This window comes from Dendrobates tinctorius, unplaced genomic scaffold (genome assembly GCF_039654945.1).
Source record: "Dendrobates tinctorius isolate UK_male_01 unplaced genomic scaffold, ASM3965494v1 ptg000070l, whole genome shotgun sequence".
NCBI lineage: Eukaryota > Metazoa > Chordata > Amphibia > Anura > Dendrobatidae > Dendrobates > Dendrobates tinctorius.
The window spans coordinates 61,650,426-61,673,857 of record NW_027361738.1 but is presented as its reverse complement, the minus strand read 5'-3'; the positions used below and the strand labels follow the sequence as shown (position 1 = coordinate 61,673,857).

The following is a 23,432-nucleotide window of genomic DNA, read 5'->3' as shown; positions in this document are numbered from 1 at the left end:
TATGTGATACTTTTCTATTTTGAAAAACAACTTAATACAGTTTAAAATATAATGTTTGCCATGGATTAGTTAAAAACGGATACCATATGGAAGGATGGATGATGACCATTTTTTTGGACACCTATTGACCTGCATAGGGTATACATATGGTACACTGAATTTACTGTTGCTGTGGTTTTGTCGTCATTTACAAAAAAATTTATATATATATAGTTTATATGTTTGATCTGCTTTTTTAGCTCATGTTTTTAAGTCTCTCACATATGTTTATAATTACCCTGATGGGAGTGGGCTGTATATAAGGTTCCATGTTTGGAAAGCAGATTAGATTCTGGACCGTGAAGGCGGCGGGTTTTACCGCTGAAACGCGTAGTCCTATCTGCACTACTTTCCTGCGTTATTGCTGTTTTGAACTGCTTGGACCACCTTCTCGTTCAAAGAGTTTTCTTTATTTTCATGACTATGAAAATTGTAGATTCACTCTGAAGGCATCAAAACAATGAATTAACACATGTGGCATTATATAATTAACAAAAAAGTGTGAAACAACTAAAAATATGTCTTATATTCTAGGTTCTTCAAAGTAGCCACCTTTTGCTTTGATTAATGCTTTGCACACTCTTGGCATTCTCTTGATGAGCTTCAAGAGGTAGTCACCGGAAATGGTTTTCACTTCACAGGTGTGCCCTGTCAGGTTTAATAAGTGGGATTTCCCCCTTATAAATGAGGTTGGGACCATCAGTTGTGTTGTGCAGAAATCTGGTGGATACACAGCTGATAGTCCTACTGAATAGACTGTTCGAATTTGTAGTATGGCAAGAAAAAAGTAAGCTAAGCAAAGAAAAACGAGTGGCCATCATTACTTTAAGAGATGAAGGTCAGTCAGTCCGAAAAATTGGGGAAACTTTGAAAGTGTCCCCAAGTGCAGTGGCAAAAACCATCAAGCGCTACAAAGAAACTGGCTCACATGAGGACCGGCCCAGGAAAGGAAGACCAAGAGTCACCTCTGCTGCGGAGGATAAGTTAATCCGAGTCACCAGCCTCAGAAATCGCAGGTTAACAGCAGCTCAGAATAGAGACCAGGTCAATGCCACACAGAGTTCTAGCAGCAGACACATCTCTACAACAACTGTTAAGAGGAGACTTTGTGCAGCAGGTCTTCATGGTAAAATAGCTGCTAGGAAACCACTGCTAAGGACAGGCAACAAGCAGAAGAGACTTGTTTGGGCTAAAGAACACAAGGAATAGACATTAGACCAGTGGAAATCTGTGCTTTGGTCTGATGAGTCCAAATTTGAGATCTTTGGTTCCAACCACGGTGTCTTTGTGCGACACAGAAAAGGTGAACGGATGGACTCTACATGCCTGGTTCCCACCGTGAAGCATGGAGGAGGAGGTGTGATGGTGTGGGGGTGCTTTGCTGGTGACACTGTTGGGGATTTATTCAAAATTGAAGGCATACTGAACCAGCATGGCTACCACAGCATCTTGCAGCGGCATGCTATTCCATCCGGTTTGCGTTTAGTTGGACCATCATTTATTTTTCAACAGGACAATGACCCCAAACACACCTCCAGGCTGTGTAAGGGCTATTTGACCAAGAAGGATAGTGATGGGGTGCTACGCCAGATGACCTGGCCTCCACAGTCACCAGACCTGAACCCAATCGAGATGGTTTGAGGTGAGCTGGACCGCAGAGTGAAGGCAAAAGGGCCAACAAGTGCTAAGCATCTCTGGGAACTCCTTCAAGACTGTTGGAAGACCATTTCTGGTGACTACCTCTTGAAGCTCATCAAGAGAATGCCAAGAGTGTGCAAAGCAGTAATCAAAGCAAAATTTGAACTACTTTGAAGAACTTATTCTTATTCTTAGAATATAAGACATACAGTATTTTCAGTTGGTTCACACTTTTTTGTTAATTATATAATTCCACATGTGTTAATTCATAGTGTTGAAAATAAAGAAAACTCTTTGAATGAGAAGGTGTATCCAAACTTTTGGTCCGTAATATTAAAAAATATATATATATATATATATATATATATATATATATATATATATATATATATATATATATATATATATATATATATATATATATATATACACACACACACACACACACACACACACACACAGTGGGGCAAAAAAGTATTTAGTCAGTCAGCAATAGTGCAAGTTCCACCACTTAAAAAGATGAGAGGCGTCTGTAATTTACATCATAGGTAGACCTCAACTATGGGAGACAAACTGAGAAAAAAAAATCCAGAAAATCACATTGTCTGTTTTGTTTTCATTTTATTTGCATATTATGGTGGAAAATAAGTATTTGGTCAGAAACAAAATTTCATCTCAATACTTTGTGATATATCCTTTGTTGGCAATGACAGAGGTCAAACGTTTTCTGTAAGTCTTCACAAGGTTGCCACACACTGTTGTTGGTATGTTGGCCCATTCCTCCATGCAGATCTCCTCTAGAGCAGTGATATTTTTGGCTTTTCGCTTGGCAACACAGACTTTCAACTCCCTCCAAAGGTTTTCTATAGGGTTGAGATCTGGAGACTGGCTAGGCCACTCCAGGACCTTGAAATGCTTCTTACGAAGCCACTCCTTCGTTGCCCTGGTGGTGTGCTTTGGATCATTGTCATGTTGAAAGACACAGCCACGTTTCATCTTCAATGCCCTTGCTGATGGAAGGAGGTTTGCACTCAAAATCTCACGATACATGGCCCCATTCATTCTTTCATGTACCCGGATCAGTTGTCCTGGCCCCTTTGCAGAGAAACAGCCCCAAAGCATTATGTTTCCACCACCATGCTTTACAGTAGGTATGGTGTTTGATGGATGCAACTCAGTATTCTTTTTCCTCCAAACACGACAAGTTGTGTTTCTACCAAACAGTTCCAGTTTGGTTTCATCAGACCATAGGACATTCTCCCAAAACTCCTCTGGATCATCCAAATGCTCTCTAGCAAACTTCAGACGGGCCCGGACATGTACAGGCTTAAGCAGTGGGACACGTCTGGCACTGCAGGATCTGAGTCCATGGTGGCGTAGTGTGTTACTTATGGTAGGCCTTGTTACATTGGTCCCAGCTCTCTGCAGTTCATTCACTAGGTCCCCCCGCGTGGTTCTGGGATTTTTGCTCACCGTTCTTGTGATCATTCTGATCCCACGGGGTGGGATTTTGCGTGGAGCACCAGATCGAGGGAGATTATCAGTGGTCTTGTATGTCTTCCATTTTCTAATTATTGCTCCCACAGTTGATTTCTTCACTCCAAGCTGGTTGGCTATTGCAGATTGAGTCTTCCCAGCCTGGTGCAGGGCTACAATTTTGTCTCTGGTGTGCTTTGACAGCTCTTTGGTCTTCACCATAGTGGAGTTTGGAGTCAGACTGTTTGAGGGTGTGCACAGGTGTCTTTTTATACTGATAACAAGTTTAAACAGGTGCCATTACTACAGGTAATGAGTGGAGGAAAGAGGAGACTCTTAAAGAAGAAGTTACAGGTCTGTGAGAGCCAGAAATCTTGTTTGCTTGTTTCTGACCAAATACTTATTTTCCACCATAATATGCAAATAAAATGAAAAAAAAACAGACAATGTGATTTTCTGGATTTTTTTTTCACAGTTTGTCTCCCATAGTTGAGGTCTACCTATGATGTAAATTACAGACGCCTGTCATCTTTTTAAGTGGTGGAACTTGCACTATTGCTGACTGACTAAATACTTTTTTGCCCCACTGTATGTGTATATATATATATATATATATATATATATATATATATATATATACATACATACATACATACACACACACACATACACGTTTTCCCAGCAAAAACACAATGTGCACCATTTCAATGTTCCTCTTAATTTTTTATAAAGGTATATTCACACAGCGCAATTGAACTGTGGATTTTTGCCATAACTGCATCAAAAACAAAATCTTGAGATCTTATTATGATTTCGCAAAATACTTGTGCAATTTCTTTTTTTCTACAGTAGTCTTGGAAACAACTGTGCTGCGTGAATATACCTTTAATGCATGAATTACTTGACAGCTCTTTTCTCACTGGTGATTTAATCAGAAATAGGACAGAAGAGGGATTTCGGCAGCTGTAGAAAATCTAGATGAACTGTATGTATGTACATGTATATAGGTACCTAATGATCCACAAAGCTTTCCTGTATTCTATAAATCTGTGTGTCAAGCTAAGCGCCACCATTCTATTCATGCACACGGAAGGCCAGGATGGACATTGCTATAAGTGGCGTCATAGTGCATGTATTGATAAAAGGACACGTATCTCTTCGATCAGTTATAGCAATCCATGGGATCCTCCTGGAATAAATTCTATAGGATCAGGACAATCATGTATTCACTGAATTAAAATCCCATAACAAAGAAAAAGAGGTACCCTGTATTCTACATCCTCCATAGTACAGAACTCACTGCACAAATATCAATCACCCATATGCAGCAAAACATCTACAACAGGAATCAGCAATATCTGCAGCTTTAAGGGATGACGGCGCCCTGGCCCAGCTAGGGGTTAGATGGCGGCCTGGCCCAGCTAGGGGTTAGATGGCGGCCTGGCCCAGCTACGGGTTAGATGGCGGCCTGGCCCAGCTACGGGTTAGATGGCGGCCTGGCCCAGCTACGGGTTAGATGGCGGCCTGGCCCAGCTACGGGTTAGATGGCGGCCTGGCCCAGCTACGGGTTAGATGGCGGCCTGGCCCAGCTACGGGTTAGATGGCGGCCTGGCCCAGCTACGGGTTAGATGGCGGCCTGGCCCAGCTACGGGTTAGATGGCGGCCTGGCCCAGCTACGGGTTAGAGGGTTAGATGCGCCCTGGCTCAGCTACGGGTTAGAGGGTTAGATGCGCCCTGGCCGAGCTACGGGTAAGATGACGCCCTGGCCCAGCTACGGGTAAGATGACACCCTTGCCCAGCTACGGGTTAGATGACACCCTGGCCCAGCTACAGGTTAGATGACACCCTGGCCCAGCTACGGGTTAGATGACACCCTGGCCCAGCTACGGGTTAGATGACACCCTGGCCCAGCTACCGGTTAGATGACACCCTGGCCCAGCTACGGGTTAGAGGACGCCCTGGCCCAGCTACGGGTTAGAGGACGCCCTGGCCCAGCTACGGGTTAGAGGACGCCCTGGCCCAGCTACGGGTTAGAGGACGCCCTGGCCCAGCTACGGGTTAGAGGACGCCCTGGCCCAGCTACGGGTTAGAGGACGCCCTGGCCCAGCTACGGGTTAGAGGACGCCCTGGCCCAGCTACGGGTTAGAGGACGCCCTGGCCCAGCTACGGGTTAGATGACGCCCTGGCCCAGCTACGGGTTAGATGACGCCCTGGCCCAGCTACGGGTTAGATGACGCCCTGGCCCAGCTACGGGTTAGATGACGCCCTGGCCCAGCTACGGGTTAGATGACGCCCTGGCCCAGCTACGGGTTAGATGACGCCCTGGCCCAGCTACGGGTTAGATGACGCCCTGGCCCAGCTACGGGTTAGATGACACCCTGGCCCAGCTACGGGTTAGATGACACCCTGGCCCAGCTACGGGTTAGATGACACCCTGGCCCAGCTACGGGTTAGATGACACCCTGGCCCAGCTACGGGTTAGATGACACCCTGGCCCAGCTACGGGTTAGATGACACCCTGGCCCAGCTACGGGTCAGATGACACCCTGGCCCATACATATCTCGCTTTTATTCTACGGCTTGATAATGGCACCGGGCAGCCAAAATATTGTGATTTTCCTGCACTAATTACCAAAAGGAGCACATCTGGTGCACGGGTTCCTAGATATACCAGCCAAAGACTAGATGGCGCCCTGGCCCAGCTATGAGCTAGACTGTGTACTGGCTCAGTTACAGGCAAGGTGACGCCTTGGTTCAGTCACTTGCAAGACAGGGCCATAGGTCAGTTACAGAAAAGATGGTGCCTTTGCTCAGTTATGGATAAGACTGTCATGCTGGTGGTTGTAAACCCTCTGCATGACGGTGAAGGGAAGTGGCAGGCTGAAGAAGACGCCAAGTTAAGAAAAGGGTTAAGTGTGTTTATATGTGTGATATGTTAATAGTCTTGTGTCATTAATTATTTTATCCCTGTTGCAGTTGTACTTTGGCTCTCCTGCAGGCTTCGCCTGTACAGCCATCCCTGGGAGTGCGGGAGGTCTGTCCACTAGGAGAACCATACAGCAGATAGCGATACAGTTTGCATTACACTGCATAGGACACTAGCACTGCAGTGCGCAGGCGCTGGGCCTCTCTGACCTTTCCCGGCGCCTGCGCACTGCAATACTTTGCACTGCCCTCAATAGGGCAGATCAGTACGTGTGCGCAGGAGCCACAGCAAGGAAGATGATCACATCACAAGAAGATGGGAGGCGCCAGACCCGGACCTACGACGCCCATCAGACCGGACCGCCCCAGGGTGAGTATAACATAACTTGTTTTTCTTATCTTTCAGGATAGATCGGGGGCTTATCTACAGCACTCTAGAATGCTGTAGATAAGCCCCAAAAGACAGTGGCCACAGCTCATAGCTCAAAAACGACGTGAAAGGTTATAATTAGTCAAGGACTAGCACTCCATCAAGTACAAGGCTAGTCAGAGTTCATGACTCACACAGCACAGGTTCAAGTTCAGTGAAAGAGTGGAGTGGAGAGAAGGAAGGCTGGACAGGCAGGGAAGGAGGTTCTAAGAACCTCAGAGCTCAAGGTCCGGAAGAGGTACCGATAGTCAGACCTCTGTCTCCCTGATAGGAAAGATGTCGTCAGCTGGTCGCAGAGAAAAGTGAAGCTGGAGCTGGTGGCCTTAGGACAGGACAGGGGCAAACGCTGTAAAAGCAAAGAACCAAGGGAACATCACTAACAAGAGACTAGGCCTTATTTTGTGCTGCAGCCAAGTGTAACCAAACTGCACAGTAACCTGTTAACCCAGACCCAAGGTCTCCTGCCTTGTTTGTAGCCATAACAAGGACTTGAAGTAAATGTGAGTACAGAACCAACTCCCACAGCACACACCACTCTCACTCCTGTTTAGAAAAAAAGTTGAAGGGAAATCATATCTCAGTTCTGGCCCACAGCAGACACAGCCACAAGTGCCCTGACCCTGCTTCACCGAACCAGGCTTTCCCAGGAGGGGCAGGGCCTAGTGCTCACCGGGTATTCAACTGCCCTCTGATGGAGAGGCGAGACTGGAGCTGCTGGCAGACAACAAGCACCACTCCGGGGCAGTCCCTGGATGCGAAGCTCCACCAAGGAGCCAGACGCTAAATGACGAGACAGAAGGGAAGGGGAGCACTGCCACTAGAGAAAGATTAGAGGGGCAACCCGGGAAACTTTCCCTGACTTTCCTAGACGGGTTCTCACACCCCATGCAGCGATCGCTGGCTAGTGCGGAGGGCAGCAGGAACACTAGCCGTCCTCTATGATCTGAACACAAAGGGAAAAGGAGAAGGGTAAAAGAAACATCACTCAACACGCACCCAGACTACAGAAAGGTATAAAAGGAAAGGAAGGATTATGCAAACCAATAGGGAAATGAAGAAAAGAAAGACACCAAACGGCAATCTCCAGAGACGACTCCTAGGCGACTTCTCTTTCCACAGTGCACACCTCCAAACCGATACCAAGATATAGCAAGCTACCACTGGCAACTACACAAGCCAAGAGGTCAGTACTTGTAACAGAGGGGAGAGGAGAAATCAGAAAAACTCAGACAACTCAGGACCAAAAGCTTTAGAAGGTCGGGATCACACATGCGAGGAAAACGGCCGAGTCTCGCATGTTAATACCCGGCACTGCCCGTCGTTATTAACATGCGAGAACGGCCATTTTCCTCGCATGTGTGATCCCGGCCGAAGACAAACAGAACTGCTTAATCCTTGCAACAAAAGAACAAGAGAAATATGCATGGCTAACTGGAAAACAAAATAGATCCAACCAGTGCAAGCTTGAGTGCAGCCAAATGCTGCGATCTTCTGACCCTTGAAATGGAGGAGACCACACTCTCTGTAGCGGTATCCCTGTGACGACAGCTATCTGGCTCCGTGACAGAAAAGGTGGTGCCCTGGCTCTGTGACAGGGAAGGTGGGTCCTTGGCTCCGCGACAGGGAAGGGGGCCTCGTCAGAGTTATGGTAAAGTCAGAGCCCTGGCTCAATGATGAGGAAATCGGCATCCTCAGAGCAAACACACAAAAAAAATGAATTAGTCCCTGACATCCACTTTGAACTCATTGGGGAAAAAAAAAAAAATACCCACTTCCTAAAGGGGGTTTTACACATAGCGATATCGCTAACAATATCGCTAAAGCATCACCGATTTGGTGACGCAGCAGCGATATAGCTAGCGATATCGCTATGTGTGATACTTACCTCCGACCGGCTCCCCCGCTGTCCATCGCTGATCGCGCGAGATCGCGCAGCTCCATTTCTCGTCGGGCGCTTCCTGCGTCGAGCGACACGTGGACGCGGATGGGAGGACGTCAGGATCGCCTCGTCTGAAAGGTAAGTAACGACCGCTGTATCACTGCTGCATCGCTGTGAGATCTGCCTGTGTGGCAGCTCACTAGCGACCATTTAGCGATGCACCAGCGATCCTGACCGGGGGGATATAGTGTTGTCGGGATCGCTGATACATCGCTAAATGTAAAGGGGCCTTTTATAGTAGATTTCACTTATCCCTGATAAATCACCACAAGTAGATAAGGTTGGGCTTTTTTATCATGCATATTGCAAAATCTAACTATGTAGGTAAGGGTGGGTGAGTGCGTTTACATTCACAGATTTTGGTTAATATGATGGATATAAAATAGCAGGTATGAGCCAGGAAAAAGCATCAGAGGGATTCGCATACAACTACACGGATCCTTAAAGGGAACCTGTCAGCAGGATTGTGCACAGTAATTATTCCTTATGTAAACTAGGGGGCAGGTCAGTGAGGGATCAGTGAAATGTCAGAAGCCATACTGGTGAATACCTAATTAGAGCACCACATGACCCCCACAGGCCGCCCCGGAGCACGAGCATAACAGTAACACAAAACTGAAAATAAAGATTAAGCAACAACCACAAGACGGATTTCATCACCAAGGCATCATTGTAATCAGTATAACAGCACCGACCTGACACTGTCTGTAGGTTACTGACCACAATCCTGCCGACAGGTTCCCTTTAAAAGTGCAGCAAACTGTGATCGTCGAAAGACAAATCCTAGGCTGAGAAGTACTGGTTACGCATCATCAATAATCACGATCATGGCTTCTACAGGCCGGAAGGTCACTGGGCCGATGTCCCCTGAGGGATGGATTTCAACTACAGTCACCGGTAGCCACCCATGTTGCTAGGCAACAGCCTGAATGGTGCGCAGCACACACACAGCTTGCAGCAAGAAAAGGAAAAGATTCATGAGTATTAGTCTTTATTATAACGATCTCCATAATGAGCTATTACAAGGGGGCACTATGGTGGAATGAGGAGTTTGGTACACCATATATGACTTTTCTGTCATGTCAAGTGCAAATAACAAATAATATTTAGTCCTCATTTTATGTAGAAAGAAAAATATACAATAGTAAAACAGAAATGGTGATGAAAGGAATATTCGCATACTTAACATTTTCATACACCAGTCGCGGTTTCAGTCTCTGTATGTTCGGAGGGCTGGAAACTGTGCTGAGGGCAAAATACTTCACTATTCCAATTGTCTCTGTTTTTATTATCAAATTCCCACCACATCTACTTATTTATTTTAAACCCTCTGTCCATAGAACATATTAGGGCATAAAAACACAAAAAAGGGGACACCATATATTTGCCATTGGTTTGATCACCAAGTGGTGCTACATTTTCACCAGATGTGGCTTTACCTGGTGAGAAAAGTTTATTGTTGGGTAGAAAAAAATGCCAAATTCACTCCTGAAACTGTTGAGGGGGAAACTACAATGGCAGCAATCCCTTAAAGGGACCCAGTCAGCCCTAATTTACTGTTCAAAGTAACCATCTAGCCTTGTAGGGGAAGGGGTAACATCGCTGGTTCGTCTCAAGACCGACTTTAAGCATGGGCAGACTTTTTGTGCAGGAGCAAGTGCACACATCACTTCCTCCACTCTGCTGACATCGCTCACTACACAGTTACACCTGAGCGATGTCAGCAGAGAGGAGAGAGCGATGTGTGCGTTTGCTCATATGCAAGGACAGTACGCACATGCCGTACGTTTATCTTCAGATAGTGCTGTATGTGGAAGGGGGTGGGGGTGGCTAGCCACATGAAGGGAGTAACCATAATTTACATATTGCAATAAAAGTTATCTTTTGGGGTAACGGAGAAAGGTTTTGAAAACTAAAACAACATCTATGGTTGCTTATTCAAAGCTATGTGGAAGTATAAATTTAGGATGACTGACTTTTTAAAGGGGTTATCCCAAACTTTAATAACTTGTCCCAACGTTATCCCAAACTAATAAAGATGCAGTACCATGGTAAATAATAAAGCTATGGTTCCAGGCACAGCCACTACAAATAGAACAGATCTCTGTATGGTAAATAATAACAGGGCTGTGAAGCTCACTACAGTACTCTCGCCAAGTTATTGACACAGAGTGGCAAGGGCATAAATTAAAAATGGGTCTTCAAATCCAAACATATCACACATGAATGGGATTATCAGTGCAGTTTCGGGCTTGTAAAGGTTTTATGGGGATAAATGCCTAGGGAAGAGCCCCGTTGTCAACCAATTCCAATGTCAGCCCTGACTCCAGCCCTTAACACAAATTGTTAAGGTTCCAAGTCTGGAACTTTCCCCAAAAATACTAACATTGCAGGCCTATCCCAAGAGGTCCCGGATGGCCTTTGTAAGTGGGCTTTCTACTTAGGACAATCTTTACACGTGTTTAAAATTAGCTTTTCAGACAGTATTCATATAAATCAGCTCTGATTTGCAAGGAAAATTAGAATCATTTATTCAATTCTCCTACAGCGCCACCACAGGAGAAATGAAGCATTACATATGCTCGTTTAAATTAATTACCGTAGCTGTTCATGTAATTCAAATCTACAAATGTGGTGTCCAAAGGTAAAAAAAAAAAAAAAAGGACACTCAATGTATCAGCTCACCACATTGCCTAATATATAACGATAATTTACAAGTATAACCGATAAAGTAAGCCGCACATAAATCATTCTGCAAAAGTGGGGCAAAATCCAATGACTACGATAATAGGTTATAACCCCTTCATCCCTGAGCAGCAATGCTTCCTAATGAAGAAGAGGGCGCGATGGCACAGGACCCGACTGCTGCAGACACTCTCCGTGTAAAGGCTGCTAGACTACAATGGATTAATATTCCAAGAGCTGAACATGACGCTGCAGAATGCAACAATAATCCTTGGAAGCCATACACATCGCATACAAGCTGCCTTGTTATAATCATTACTTCAGAGTACGTACTCGATGAACACAATGCTCACCGCTTTCACTCAAGTGTCTCCAGCACCGCACTCCCCCTGGCACAGAGCGATATGACGCGACACTACCGACCTGTTCAGCATGGTGCGGCTCATCCGGCCAACAAAAAACTGCTTCTTTCCAAAAATTCACATACAAAACACAGCCCACATACTGCATCATTTATCAGCTCCGGTTTTCTGGAAATTCATCAAAACTTACATTTATCTATTATTTACAACACATTATTCCGTGCCAATGTATACAGAATGGATCCTGGCCCAACCAGTTTCCCCAGCAAGCACAGGCCGATAAACCATAGAAAGTACATTTATGTAAATGGGGCAAATTCTTTAAAACGGTGTAAACAAACTAAACAGTCTTGAAATGGACAGGATTTATCATAGTGGATACGAAAAACTTGGCAAGTGTCAAGTTCTTCATGTCTCTTTTATTGAGGTGGAACCATACTTGTGCACCCACACAGATGGAATGCCCGGGTATATACTACTAACTATAAGCTTAGTTGTACCAATTCCTGCTTTGGCGCATCTTTAGATCGCTTAATCAAAATTTACACCACTTATTAGCTGGTTTTTACTTAGTGTCACACACTAGGCTGAGCGGCTTTCCTGTGGAGCCATTCCACCTTCCAACCAAGTCAAGCACCTTTGTCAAAAAAATCACAGAAAGTGTCAAACACTTTTAATGTGCATTTTGCAAAGTTTACCTATTCTAAAGTGTTTTTGATGTGCAATAAAAAAAACCAGCAATGAAAACAAAACAGAAAAAAAAAGTAGCGGTGTTCCTGACTTAGCTGGGGGCACCATGCCCACAAGACTCAAAATGAGTGTTCGCTTAAGTGATGGATTGCACATCTACCGGGGGTCATTCCATGGTAACTTACGTTACATTCACAAGCCAAAAACTGAGTTAATAATGGCTACAGACTGTTCTTTGAAGGCAAGCACAAAAATGAGTGAATTTATATTGTACATTAAACTATTCTCAATAGATTTCAACACAGTTTGATTTTTTGAGAATACAAATAAAATACAAAATACCAGGGCTGTGGAGTTGGAGTCGGAGTCAGTTTTGGTTGGAGTAGAAATGTACCGACTCCGACTTTAAAAAAAATGTATTAATATTTCATAATTGAACTTTCATATGAATTTTATAAATGTTACTCAAATATATATGTTCTATCAAACTATGAACAACAGTGATAAGCAGTTCTGCTGGAGATAGAGACATTTCTTACTTCTTGTGTGTCACTGTTCTCCACTGCCCTTATCTAATCTTATACTTGGTTAACCTCATGCTGCCCCAACCCCCCTACTTACAATGTATGAAACTGAAAGTGAAAATGTGTTGCAAATTTTTAGTAGTAAAGCTCCTCCTCTAGACTAGATCATACTAGGTGTGCGTCTTCCAAGCATCTCACAGCTGCCTGCTACTCAGAAGAGGAAGACTAAGAAGTATTATCATTTCAACAAACTTTGCATCAGTTAACTGTGAGTACATGAGGAATAATAACAGTATTACTGACCACTATATCAGTTGCACGACCTGGCAATAATTTTGTACAATTGTTTTTAGGAAAAACAATTGTCATTTGGATTGTGAATGCAGAATTAAAAACCTGAGCATGTCAAAGAAGCATCACATTAAATCAGCTGTATTTGAACATTTCACCATCACTCAAGATAGAAAACATTATGTCTGTCAGTGTATGACAAATGATCCAGACGAAAACAAATGCTGTGAAGCCAAGATGAGTGCATATTCAGGCAAAGATAAAAATGCTCCTACCAGAGCTTCTAATCTAAAGAGACATTTACAGCGCTTTCATCCAGAAGTACTGAAAGCAGTGGATGAGAAAGACTGCATCCAAACCAATGAACCAGTGCCCAGCTCTTCCAGCCAAACAAAGGAGCAGAGAACTTTGCAGCCATCAGTTGCAAGATATTTTGTCAGTGACAAAGTTACTGTGACAATGACAGTAGATACATTTAAAAAACAGATCATAGAGCTTGTTGTAAAGGATAGTGTGCCTATTTCATTATTTTCACGACCAGCTTTTATGTGTCTGAATGGGGAAATGGCCCGCAAGCTTGGTGTTTCTCTGGAGAGAGAGAGTATTAGAAAATTAGTAATCGAAGAAGCTTTTAAACAAAAGGAAGAACTTAAAAAAACTCTCAAGGGACGCTTTCTGTTTCTTAAAATGGATGCCTGCACACGTCACAGAGTGAACTATTTTGCCATCAATGTCCGATTTGTTTGTGACAAAAATGAAATAGTTACCAAGACATTGGCAGTAAAAGACACCAAAGCTCATCACACCAGTGAGTTTCTCCAGGTCTTGGTGGAAAAGGTTCTGCAAGACTATGAACTTAAAAAAGAGCAAGTTCTTTCTGTCGTAACTGACAATGCTTCAAATAGAAGTACTATTAAGCTAATGAATGAGAGTAATGATGGTGACCAGCAGCTAGAAGAACATTCTGGGTCCACAGACACAGAAATGTTTGAAATAGAGGAACACAGTATTGTAACTGAGGAGCAAACTGAAGTTGCTTCAGATGAACAGCAACATGATAGTTTAGATGATCTTCTTGAAACTGTGTAAATATGTTCTTTCATTCATCACATGCGCTATGTTGTGCATACGCTACAGCTGGCTATAAGAGACAGTCTGCAAGAAGGACATGCTGCTGCACTGATTGGCAAGGTGAGAAAATTGGCTACTGTTGCCAGAACCCCTAAAGTTGACTCAATTTTGAAGAGACGTGCTGGAAAAGGGGCAATTATTGATCAAGCCACACGATGGGGCAGTACTTACTTAATGATTCAGCGCTTGGTTGAACTGAAAACCTTTCTTGTAGACATGGCTAACCCTCAACTGACGCTAAATGAAAGTCAGTTGAATCAGGTGACTGAGCTGGAAAAATTGCTAGAGCACCCATTTACAGTGACTAAAAAATTACAAGCAGAGGACTTAACTCCAGGTATTTTCTTAAAGGAGTGATAGAACCTGATGTTTCGCCTGTCCCAAAGAGGAGGGTTAATTGCAAGTGGCATTGCTACATCAATGAAACGGAGAGAGGAGCTACTATTACAAAATAACATTCTTTTGGCAGCTGTTTATGTAGACCCAATGCATCGGATTCTTCTAGATGATCAACCGCTAAGTAAAGGAAAAGAAGCTCTGTTTGAAATAGCAGTAAGGATGAAAGGGTTGCAGAACAGTCAGGAGGAACAAGAAGAATTTGGTCGTCCTGCCACATCTTCACCCTCATCATCAACTGATGAAGAATTTAATTTTGAAAAATATTTGGATCACAAGGACCGTGCAAAGCGTTCCCGCATAGAAGAGTCATCCCCATCAAGGAACACAGCCAGTACATTTCAGCAGAATTTTTCATGTGCACTAAAAGAAATTGAGAAATTTGACCGTTCATCAAAAATAACAGTGCAACAAGCGATTCCTCTGTATCCTGACATTGTCAGAGATGTTGCCCGAGTGGTTACTGCTTTGCCACCAACACAAGTTAGTGTAGAGAGGTTGTTCTCTGCTCTCAAAATAATTAGATCAGATTTGAGGGCATCCATGAAGGAGGATCTGACAGAGGCAATACTTTTTCTGAGGACAAATTTATAGATTTCTTCTTATTAACTGCATAAAAGTGTTTATTGCATATTTACTTACAGTTTAGAAAAGTTTATAAAAGTTATTTGCTATATTCTAATTGTATTCTAATAAATGTAGTTTTTGCTCTAAGTGGTCTGATTACTTATATGATGGTGAGAAACTGAATAAGCACGATGTTTAATATTTTACAACAGTAAATTTGTTGTTATGAATTGGCCATTGATGAAGGAGTCAGAGTCGGAGCCGGAGTCGGAGCCTGATAAAATCCAGAAGTCGGAGTCGGAGTCGCAACTGTGGCTTACCGACTCCACAGCCCTGCAAAATACAGTGTTATTACATGGTAACTTACGTTACAACACAAATTAGTAACTTACATTACAACACCCAATGTAGTAACTTTTGTTACAAAGCCGATGGTAACTTACGTTACAACAACATTACTTCATATGAGAAGTAAACTTATTGTAGCGCAAGTTACTCACTGTGTTGTAACGCAAGTTACCATGGAATGACCCCCAGGCATTTATGGCATGTATTGTACCTAGGTATAGAACAGCTCCCTTAATTAAGAACATTTATGGTGTACCCTTAGTATAATTATGTATACTATGTTATCGTTTTGACTGAGAACCAGGGCCTGTGTTCACTAGATGTGTCAGTCTGCTGAATGAAGCAGAGTAGAGTGTGCTGCTGGTGATTGACCAGCCAAAATATGAGCTATAGCTGGAAGAGAGACATGCCAGGGTTTTGCTCTGAATGGAGACAGCATGGATGAGCTAGGAAAGCTCAGCAGTCTGTCTCTTGGAGCTGCAGAGCAATGTGTGAACTGTGCAAACAGTTGATTAGTCGCTTGAAGCTGCTGGAGCTCGGACTAAAGATACAGAGAACGGTGGCATCGGGCCTTCATGGCCAGAGGATGCTGGGTTTGGTTTTGAATCCCTTGAAGTTTAATGAAGGCAATAAAACTCCATGTCTGGACCAAACCGCATTGCCTGTGTGAACACTACCTAATGCCTGCCTGAGAGATGGATCCCTACAATTGGTGTTTTGGATGCGGGGCTGAAGTTCCAAAGGGCACAGGAGATTGAAGTGTAAAGATTGAATGTCCTAGGGTAAAGACAGCAACAGCACTGGAAGCACAGACTGAAAGCATAGAAGAGCTGTCCTGTTGGACGGCGATATTGATGCGGTGTCATGTTGTCACTGGTGTTGCTTGGGAGAGCTGTCGCTGCAGTGCAGTTGTGGGGAGAACTAGGGTCCGCAATGATGGGAGAGAGGTTGATATAGCACCTCAGTACAGGAAAATGGCGAAACTGACCAATTCCCAAAACCAATGGACTGCAGCATTGGCCGTAACAACTCTTAGGGTGCGTGCCCACAATAAGGAATTGCTGAGACGCAAAGATTTATCCCGTGGCCCTGGTGGACATAAGCAAAGACTGAGGTTCTGTGCCTCACCAAGTGGGAGCGGTCAATGACTTGCTGCATACGATTGTAATTGGTCGAGACTTTCCATTATTCTGTGAACTATGGGCTAAAGCTGTAGGACCCAGTGTCCGGTATGCAACCAGGAGTCTGCTATGGTAACCAGGTTACATGACGTAAATGATGAATCTCTTATTTTGTACTGGCTAGAGGAGGATGTAGTGTACTGAGCACAGATCAGCATCAGTGCATCTGTAGCAGGGCTGTGTGTCTGCAGAGCAGTATCGTGCTGTGCAAGTCTAGTATATTTGCTTGCAGTACTAGATTGACTGCATGTTGTAGGCAGTGAGCGTCTTCGAAATACGCATATAGTAGAGCCTGCGTGCAAGACGTGCAGGCAGCAAAGCCTGCGTGCGAGGCGTGCAGGCAGCAGAGCCTGCGTGCGAGGCGCGCAGGCAGCAGAGCCTGTGTGCATTATCTGAACATTGAATGTAATCTGTAAGTAACAGAGCCCTGTAGACTCTGGGGTGGCAAATGGTGCCCAGTTCACAGAGTTTATGCAGAAAGGGGGGGGTATGTAGCAATGACAGGTAGGCTAGGGTTAAATCATAGCACAGCATGTCTTGATTAGATGCACCTGACGTTTTTTGACTAAGAACGAGGGCCTGTGTTTACTAGATGTGTCAGTCTGATGAATGAAGCAGATTTGAGTGTGCTGCTGGTGAGTGACCAGTCAAAATGTGAGCTATAGGTGGGAGAGACATGCCAGGGTCTCCCTCTGAATGAAGACTGCATGGATCAGCTAGTAAATCTTAGCAGAAATCTGTGTCTCAGAGCTTCAGAGTAATGTGTGGAAGCTGCAACCTGTTCAGTGTGAACTGTGCACAGAGAGTTAAACACTTCTGTTTGGCGCTGGAAGCTGCTGGAGCTCCGCTTGAAAGTGATACCAAGACTGGTGGGATCGAGCCTCATCTTTGTATAAATATTTAAATGTAATATGTTCAGGTGAGCTCCCAATGGCATACTGGTGGCACGAAACGACCATCGTCCGTTGCATCTCCTCTTCACACTTCCTTGCTGTTTTTATGTGATTTACAAATAAAGGACATAAATGGGACAGTGAGTGCCTGTACCACTTTACATTTGCATTTGGAATAGCAATGCCATATGTGCCTGCGGAATATACTGGTATATTCTGCATTGAAGCATTACAATGAAACACTTCAAAGTGCCCTGGATAAATTTGCACCCCCTATAAATAGAACACCACAACACAGACGGCGACAACCCTGGCACACCCTGCAAACACGTTTCCTGCAGCGGTGCTCAAGGTGCGCCAAACGTCTGTGGAGAAAATCCAATCTACACGAAGATTTCATCCATTATAAGTTTATGCTTAGAACATACAACACTGCCCTTCACCTCTCCAAACAAACCTATTTCAACACCCTCATCACCTCACTGGCCAATAACCCGAAACGTCTCTGACACTTTTCAATCTCTGCTCAACCCAAGAGTACAGGCCCCAACCACGGAGCTCCGAGCTCACCATCAGGCCAATTACTTTAAAGAAAAAATTGACCAGATTCGACAGGAAATTATCTCCCAATCACCTCATACCATGCACTGTCCTCCCTCCCCCACTGCATCTAGCTCACTCTCTGATTTTGAACCAGTCACAGAAGAAGAAGTAAGCAGGCTCCTTGCATCTTCTCGCCCAACCACTTGCACCGACCCATTTCCGTCACATCTCCTCCAGTTCCTTTCCCCTGCTGTTACCCCTCACCTAACTAAAATATTTAACCTCTCTCTCTCTTCTGGTATCTTTCCCTCCTCATTTAAGCATGCCATCATACATCCACTACTTAAAAAACCATCCCTCGACCAAAACTGTGCCGCTAACTATAGACCTGTCTCTAATCTTCCCTTCATCTCTAAACTCCTGGAACGCCTGGTCCACTCCCATCTTATCCGCTATCTCTTTGATAACTCTTCTCGACCCTCTCCAATCCGGTTTCCGCTCTAAAGTCTCTAATGATCTAGTAACAGCTAAATCAAATGGTCATTACTCCATGCTAATTCTCTTGGATCTCTCTGCAGCATTCGACACTGTGGATCATCAGCTCCTCCTCACTATGCTCCGTTCCATTGGCCTCAAGGACACCGTTCTCTCCTGCTTCTCCTCCTATCTCTGACCGCTCCTTTACTGTATCTTTTGCCGGTTCTTCCTCCTGTCACCTTCCCCTTACTGTTGGGGTTCCTCAAGGATCGGTTCTAGGCCCCCTCCTCTTCTCCTTGTACACTGCCCCTATTGGTCAAACAATTAGTAGATTTGGTTTCCAGTACCAATCTCTATGCTGATGACACCCAATTATACGCTTCTTCTCCTGACATCACGCCAGCCTTTCTAGAAAACACCGGCGATTGTCTAAACGCTGTGTCTAATATCATGTCCTCACTATATCTGAAACTGAGCCTGTCAAAGACTGAACTCCTTGTGTTTCCTCCCTCTACTAATGTACCTATACCCGACATTGCCATTTCTGTGTGTGGTTCCACTATTACTCCCCAGCAACATGCCCGCTGTCTTGGGGTCATACTTGACTCCGAGCTTTCCTTTCCCCCCCACATCCGATCACTGGCTCGCTCTTGTTATCTGCATGTCAAAAACATTTCTGGAATTCGAACTTTTCTAGCCTTCGACTCCGCAAAAACTCTTACCGTTGCTCTTATTCATTCTCGTCTTGACTATTGTAACTCTCTTCTAATCGGTCTCCCTCTTACCAAACTCTCCCCTCTCCAATCTGTCTTGAATGCTGCAGCCAGGATCATTTTCCTCACCAATCGTTACACCGATGCCTCTGCTTTGTGCCAGTCATTACACTGGCTACCCATCCACTCCAGAATTCAGTATAAACTTATTACCCTCACCCACAAAGCCCTCCCATGGCTCAGCATCACCCTACATCTCCTCCCTTGTTTCAGTATACCACCCTACCCGCGCCCTCCGTTCTGCTGATGACCTGAGGTTAGCATCCTCAATAATCAGAACCTCCCACTCCCGTCTCCAAAACTTTACACGTGCTGCGCCAATTCTTTGGAATGCACTTCCCAGGTCAATACGATTAGTCCCCAATCCCCACAATTTTAAGCGTGCCCTGAAAACGCATTTATTCAGACCGGCCTATCGCCTCAACACATTAACCTAATCTACCCCTGTGTGGCACAGCCAAAAGTTTTACCATAACCAGATTTCCCGCATCATGTTCCCACATGCTTTATGCATCCATTAGCCCTCTGTGTCTGTACTGTTACACACTTAACATTATGGCTGGTCCATACAATCAGGGCAACTGTTACCACCCACCTTTCATGTCTACCTCTTTCCTCAAAGACTGTAAGCTTGCGAGCAGGGCCCTCATTCCTCTTGGTATTTGTTATAATCTATGTGATTATTGTTATGCTGTAATGTCTATTGTCAAATCCCCTCTGCAATGTAAAGTGCTGCGGAATATGTCAGCGCTATAGAAATAAAATTTATTATTATAATGCATGCTCGGACCAAACCACATCGCCTGTGTGAACACTACCCAATGCCTGCCTATGAGCAGTATACATACACACACATACATTTTATATTTATTTATCAAGCACAAAATACATTACAGGTAAGGAGTACACACATCTACAACTAAAATTGGTACAGATCCCAGGAGTTGGATCCTCACCTGCCAGACTTATGACATATCCTGTCTGATATACGACATAAGTGCACAACTTTGGGAGGTTAATTATCAGGTCCTGAGGCTTATGGGACAACCATGGATAAACACATAGTACAATATAATAAATGCTAGATAAAACAACTTATTTACCGTACTTATTTACTTATTAGGTGGGAGCTATATTACTTTTTCACAATTTATAGAGGGCAGTGTTACTGTAATTAAGTGTTGCTTTTATTAAAAAATACAAATTTTAACAGGCCAAAGGCTTCATGACTTTGTGTAGTGACATCCATGTCAGAGAGCGAGAAATGAGCTCACAACAATTATCACCTTTGTGTCCTAGTTTGTCTTGTCAGCTTATATAAAGTCCATTAGTTGGCAGAGGGTGTATCATGGGTTTACCACGACAGAGAGGAGCCAGAAGACCGCAGCGTCTGATTTCTCTTACTCCTGCCTTGCTTAGAAACACTTCACCTTCGTATTACATGGTGTACATTTCTTTAGAAGTGCAGGGGTTAATCTGCTCAGTTGAGAGCTCCTGGAGCATTAAGGCTCTCAGCTGTGCACCGTTAGCCACTCCCATCTCCTATATAAGCACTCATTGTCAGAGAGAGCTTTTGCTGCATGGCTGGATGTTGTTGTTGATTATTGGAGAAGTTTGGTGTCTTTATCTGTGACTGTTGCTAGGTTTTGAGTGTGTAATAATTCCCTTTCTTCTCTTAGTTTGGTTTAACCCCATCCTCCACTTTACGATGCATTCCTGTGTTATATGTACGAGTATATTTATACGTTTGGTATTTTTCGTTACCCCTGTTCGTATTAACTTGTTAGTCTGGTTGGTGTATTCGGGTACATAACTACTCCCCTCTTCACTGGGTGGGGGAAAGGTACAGACTGAGGGTGGATTCAGGAGCTAAGGCAAGGTATGTGGCCCCGGCGTCTTCACCATCAGAAGTAATCTGGGGAGTAGGGAGAGCTATGGCACACTCTAGACAGGGAGACCAACAGCACAGGTGAAAGCAAATTGTGACTTCTACAATTTATTTGCAAAGAATGTGGTTCTTGACAATGTCTAAGCGTTTGGCACTCAAGAAAAGGTGTGGGACCACTGTCCGAGTAAAAACTAAATAAATAAGTTATATATTATAAAAAAAAAAATTATTATATATATATATATATATATATATATATACACACTCACTGGCCACTTTATTAGGTACACCTGTCCAACTGTGTGTTAAGACTTAATTTCTAATCAGCCAATCACATGGCGGCAACTCAGTGCATTTAGGCATGTAGACATGGTCAAGACAATCTCCTGCAGTTCAAACCGAGCATCAGTATGGGGAAGAAAGGTGATTTGAGTGCCTTTGAACGTGGCATGATTGTTGGTGCCAGAAGGGCTGGTCTGAGTATTTCAGAAACTGCTGATCTACTGGGATTTTCACGCACAACCATCTCTAGGGTTTACAGAGAATGGTCCGAAAAAGAAAAAAAATCCAGTGAGCGGCAGTTCTGTGGCCGGAAATGCCTTGTTGATGCCAGAGGTCAGAGGAGAATGGGCATACTGGTTCGAGCTGATAGAAAGGCAACAGTGACTCAAATTGCCACCCGTTACAACCAAGGTAGGCAGAAGAGCATCTCTGAACGCACAGTGCGTCGAACTTTGAGGCAGATGGGCTACAGCAGCAGAAGACCACACTGGGTACCACTCCTCTCAGCTAAGAACAGGCATCTGATGGCTACTTTCAGCAGGATAATGCGCCATGTCATAAAGCTCGAATCATCTCAGATTGGTTTCTTGAACATGACAATGAGTTCACTGTACTCAAATGGCCTCCTCAGTCACCAGATCTCAATCCAATAGAGCATCTTTGGGATGTGGTGGAACTGGAGATTCGCATCAGGGATGTGCAGCCGACAAATCTGCGCCAACTGTGTGATGCCATCATGTCAATATGGTCCAAAATCTCTGAGGAATGCTTCCAGCACCTTGTTGAATCTCTGCCACGAAGAATTGAGGCAGTTCTGAAGGCAAAAGGGGGTCCAACCCCTTACTAGCATGGTGTACCTAATAAAGTGGCCAGTGAGTGTATATGTATGTATGTATGTACCTATCTATCTATCTATGTATGTATCTATGTATGTATGTATGTATGTATATTAAATATATATATATATATATATATATATATATATATATATATATATATATATATATATATATATATATATATATATATAATTTCTAGACAAATAACAGAGGAACGGCAAGATGAAGAAATGGAAGAAAAGATGCTCCAGATTTGACAATTTTATCAAATAGCGTCATTTCATTCATAAAAGTAACACCCTGCATAATTCGCTAAATAAAAATATCTAAACAATGTAAAGTGTTACTCTACTGAAAAATGAAAGCATGCAGGACTGAAACAAGTAGTCATTAGGCAAACTGCAGCTCTCTGCCTGCCACACGCCCTGTACCCCGCCTGTGACTGCGAGTCTACTGCTGTCATTAGTCAGACATGCAATTACCACAATATTACAGCATGCTGGACCTGCTGGGAGAGGTCACCAGACACAAGCAGACTTTGGTCACAAACAGAACACAGATCATTTAGGTAATTTTTTTTCCCAAGAATAATTTTGCTTAAATTTGGATTGAAAATCTGGGAATATGTTTAGGTTTTTTTTCGCGGAGTTAAAATCCCAATTGCGGTGTACATTCCAATTATACACACAGTACAAATATCTCCCCATTTATAAGGCACAATACACACAGACAATTCAAGATATCACAGCAATTCCTCCCTTCATCTCCTCCTTTTCTTTAATTCTATTTTGTCCCCTATTATAGTGAAAACAGAGGGTCCGAGGAGTAACGTTGCTCCTTGTGGAGAGCATCAAGTGGGCGTTTGGAAATTTCCAGGGATGCATTGCATAGCCCATGTCTCCTTCCACTGACTTGTTACTCTCCATAACGAGAAACTTAACCCTTTAGACGCTCCTCTCACCTCACCCAGCCAAACCAGTCCTCTTGCTTTGCACTGATGAGGATCAAACACTCCAAAATATGTTTATTCAAATGGAGTTTCTGGTTTGGCTTCTTATTCCAAGACGTGACAAGGTCTTTTAAATCAGAGATATGGACTTGTAGCATTGATACTT

General features: G+C 43.8%; 1 protein-coding gene across 6 annotated transcripts in view; it reads right to left on the bottom strand.

Moving 5' to 3' along the window:
* Positions 1-23,432, bottom strand: part of MPP7 (MAGUK p55 scaffold protein 7) — a 434,998-nt gene that overhangs the window by 324,845 nt on the left and 86,721 nt on the right. The window lies entirely within an intron of this gene.